Here is a 4359-nt window from a genome sequence, read left to right as displayed (position 1 = left end):
TGAGTCATCATCAGAGACCTCCATGTTGTGATGCATGTGGCAGAAAGCAGGTAAAACCACTGAACACGAGACGTATGTCTCACCTCCAAGAAGCTCAGTCACAAACCTGTAGCAGACAGTTCAACAAAGTAATTATTAATCTACACAGTAACTGTCAACTATAGACTTTTGAAGAAACAGTAACAATAAGTTGCATGGCTCAAGGACAGTCGCCAGCTTTTGGAGTTTTACCAGCTGTGATGGAGTTAAAATGAAAAGCTCTGTCGTGGTCCTGGGTCGGTGATCGCAGTACAGGCACTCCCCTGCTCGGAAACGCCGCTCCCTCTCCTCGGGCGTAAGACGTGAGCGTCCGATTTCCATGGGTTCAGGAGGGGGCGAAGGAGGACGCGAGATCATGGGGGTGAAAAAAGGCGGAGGTGCGGGGGAAGTGAGCGGGGGCGCGACCCTTAACGGCGACTTCTGAATACGAGGATGTTTTTCATTCTCTCTCTCCCTCTGGCAATTATCCAGCCGGAGGGCGAGAGAGACCAACTCCTCAAAAGAAGCAGGCTCGTCTCGCGAAGCTAGCTGATCCTTCATTTGATCATTGAGCAAACAGGGACAAACAGAGACTGCAGCGTGTTGTGCGCTCTGCTGAGAAGGTGATTGGCTGCAGACTCCCATCTCTGCAGGACCTGTACACCTCCAGGACACTGAGGCGTGCAGCCCGGATCTCAGCTGACCCTTCTCACCCTGGACACAGTCTGTTTGACCTGCTCCCCTCAGGCAGGAGGCTCCGGTCCATTCGCACCAGAACCTCCCGCCACAAGAACAGTTTCTTCCCCTCTGCTGTTGGACACATGAACAATAACCACATGACTGTCCCCGCCACTAACACATGACCCTACGCTGTGTCACTGCATCATTTCATGTCTGGCACTGATCACCACCTGCACTCATGTATATATCTTTCTACGTAGCACTCATAATTCTTATTCTCATGTATATATCTCATGTATATCTCATGCACATATCTTTCTTTCTACATAGCACTTTAATTCTTATTGTTTTGCACTGAAGCACCGCAGCAATTTCCTAATGTTGTAAACCTCAACATCTGGCAATAAACCCATTCTGATTCTGATTCTGATTCTGAAATATGCCGCAAAGTGCCGGATCCGGCCAGCCTGCCTCGGCAGCCACCGTGCGGAAGTCAGTTATGTACTCCGCAATGGTCCTTTTGCCCTGTCGAAGCCCCAATAACCTTTTCGCGACGCTACCCTCCGTACTCGGGTGCATGAAAGTCCCCTTAAACTCTGTGAGAAAGTCGTCGAAGGGGTATCGCTGAAAAATATGCTTCAGCCCACGCAAGCGCCTTTCCCCTCAGTAAACCCACGAAGTGGGAGATCTTAGTAGCATTGTTGGGAAAGGCGTGTGGCGTTCGGCAGAAGAATAGAGCACACTGGAAAAGAAAACCGCTACACTTATCTAGATCCCCGTGAAACGGCTCTGGCGAGGGGGAAGAGACGCTGCGATACGCGGCTTCAGTCACCGGGGAGGAACCCGCCGGGACAGCGCTAGCGGCAGGTGTGGGCTCGGGTTGGCTGGGCGCAAGCGGTCTCGCTGCCAGAGTGTGATTGAACCAACTGATCTAACTTGTCGAGGATTCCCTGCTGAGTCTGACCAATAGCTCTATATTGTGCCTCTAATGACTGCAAAGCCTGCTCGTGGCGACCGAGCACAACGCCTTGCTTACTGATTATAGAGCGAACCGGGTCTGCTGGGTCCATTTCTTGGCCAGTTTGTTCTATCATGAACCAACAAGTTTGATCAGGAAAGTGGACCCAAAAATGCAGACAAACATGGGCGAGGAATGCTTACAGTGAATTTTAATTGAAAAAGTGACCTAACGTGACAATGGGGGACCAATCAGGCTAGTTGCAGGGACGGGGAGGAGGTCAGTGAGCCACGGGAATATTCTGTAACAGGGGAGGAGGTAGTTATAATCGGAAGGGAATGCTGGAGCATAGATAACTAGAAACTGGAGAATTGTTCGCCTTACTGTGCCATTCCGGGTTAGAATTACTGAAGGGAGGGGAGAGGTCCGTGGAAAGCGTCTGGAGGGTCCCAAGCTGAAGCGTGGGGGTTGGAGGGCAAGCGGACGAGTAGGCTGGGAGGCGGGGACTGTCCCCATAAGGTGAAAGCCAGGATAGGAACTCCGCTGTACGAAGGGAAGACAGAAATCACTCGAAGAGCTAAGTCACACAAGGAAAACCACAAAGGGAAACATCATTTACCACGAGACGGGTAGAACAAACTGGCACGGAGGAGACGGTTGAGACAGCTGAAGTAGGTCTCCAGCTGATTGCTCACAGCTGAGGCTCAGTTGAAGCACCGAAGTCCCTGCCCCAAAGGGATGGTACAGCAGCCACAAAAGGAGACACCCTCCAGGTAACCCCACAGACCATGACATCTGGGAGTCCTGATCCGTAACTATCATTTTATTTTTAGTTTTTGACTACATTATATTGAAATGTTTCATTATTGCAAACATTTTAAGTGATACTTATTATTCTTAACATCTTAACCGATACTCTGACCCGTAACTATCGTAAAATGCTTCAGCCAGAAGTAGACACCTTTCACACACGCGTGGTACCGATCGGGTTTCTGGTACGGATCGAGTAGTGACACAAGACAGGCTTCGGATGGTCCGTGTCATGGTCTGGGTGGGTACCTGCAGGTCTCCAACAGCGGCCCCTCCTCCTTTAGGCGGAGTTCGGTTGCTCCTCTCTGGCTGACCACCTGTGAGCAATTATTCCGGCAGTATATTAGACCTGCGCTCTCAACCATTCATCGCCTGAGTATCTGCTATCCCCATGTTAGTCAAGTGGAGCATCATAACTCTGTCCAGAATCCGTGTGATGACTTACTTGTTCTTCTTGTTCTCAGAGGTAGCACCTGGAGTGGAGGTCTTGTCTCCCCCACTCCCGCCTTCCTGGACCTGGGCCGCTTGCTGCTGATACGACGTGGCCTGCCGGCCCACCACTCACTTGCCTGCCTCCCCACGTCTCGACCGCTTCCGGGCCTTCCGCCCCACCTGTCCCCTCCACCTGAAACCAAGTAAGGCAACTCAATTCAACTGTGGAGGATCGTTGATTGTCTGCTGGATCCCACTGACCGTGATCTCCTCTTATTCCAGTGCCCCGGCCCCTACCTAGTCCTGTTTCCACCTCCCCGCTGCCTCTGCTGTTCAGCCGTCTCCTAGAGGTGTCTAGGTCACCCTCTGTTATCTTAGATTATCCTACGCGCCACTAGTGTGGTGGCGTCGTTTTGTTTTTTTGCTTGTGTTTGCCTGTGGGCGGAAATAAATCCTTTGTTCCCTTATCGTCTCGCTTCCGGGTTGGTTTCTGCACCTGTGTCCATCTCTGTTCCCTCGTGCCGCTGGGCCGTGACAGTCCGTGCGGAATTTTCTGTCATTTTGGTGAGTTGAGCCCATGTGTTGGATAAAAAATAATAACATACTAGTCTTTTGCTAAAATTTGTTTTTTCTATTCATGCTAATTCATGAGTGGTTATTTTCTGTTTGAAAGCAATGAAAATGCTGTTTCTCAAACATCCAATGACATGAATGCTTTGAAAGCGTCAGCATCAGCTTTTCTCTGACAGCATGGTGGGAGTTTCTAAAATTGACGCAGTCTTCATTAATCCCATGCAAATGTACACCTATCTGGAACAACCCTGACATATCACAAAACAATAATATGATTCCAGATTGGAGTGGTAAAGGAATAAAATATTTAGAACATATACTAGAAGGAACAGAATTTATTTCATTTGACAGACTAGTTACACAATATGGGATCAACAAGAAAAGATTTTTTAGAATTTCAACAAATTAAATCCATAGTAAAAAATAAATTTAAACCCGGTCATGTTGACCTACAAAAAACCATAAAGTGTGGTACAATTACTTGCTCTTAAAACCCCCAAACTTACTTTCCAAAGTATACAGAATGTTTTCTAAAACAGGTGAATCAATATCACTTCCTATTGCAAAATGGGAAGCGGATTTATCAGTTAACTTAGACCTAAACGTCTGTTCTCAGATATGCTTAAAAACCTTTCATTTAATTAGAAATCCCAGTCTTCAATTAATTCAATACAAAATACTACATAGAGTGCACTATACAGGTCATCAGATGTTCAAGATGGGTTATACGTCTACCAACAACTGCTCACACTGCCAAACCAACTCACCGGACAATTATTTCCACGCTCTTTGGTTCTCTCCACCGGTTCAGAAGTTTTGGCGCGAGATATGTGAAGACTTATCGAAGTGTCTGAAATGTAACATTCCAACTTCCCCTTTAACCCTTG

General features: G+C 48.0%; 1 long non-coding RNA gene across 1 annotated transcript; it reads left to right on the top strand.

The window, feature by feature from the left end:
• The first annotated feature begins 2948 nt into the window (after positions 1–2948).
• LOC146571825 (uncharacterized) lies at positions 2949–3365 on the top strand. The gene is made up of 2 exons (XR_014892883.1): positions 2949–3102; positions 3182–3365. It is a non-coding gene; the product is annotated as an uncharacterized LOC146571825 (long non-coding RNA).
• The last annotated feature ends 994 nt before the right edge of the window (positions 3366–4359 follow it).

Source organism: Mchenga conophoros, linkage group LG6 (genome assembly GCF_057382185.1).
Source record: "Mchenga conophoros isolate Kocher_MC1m ecotype Shallow Benthic linkage group LG6, M_conophoros_male_GT1.1, whole genome shotgun sequence".
In the NCBI taxonomy this organism is placed as follows: Eukaryota; Metazoa; Chordata; class Actinopteri; order Cichliformes; family Cichlidae; genus Mchenga; species Mchenga conophoros.
Note: the sequence above shows the minus strand (reverse complement) of the source record. Positions and strands in the feature narration are given on the sequence as shown.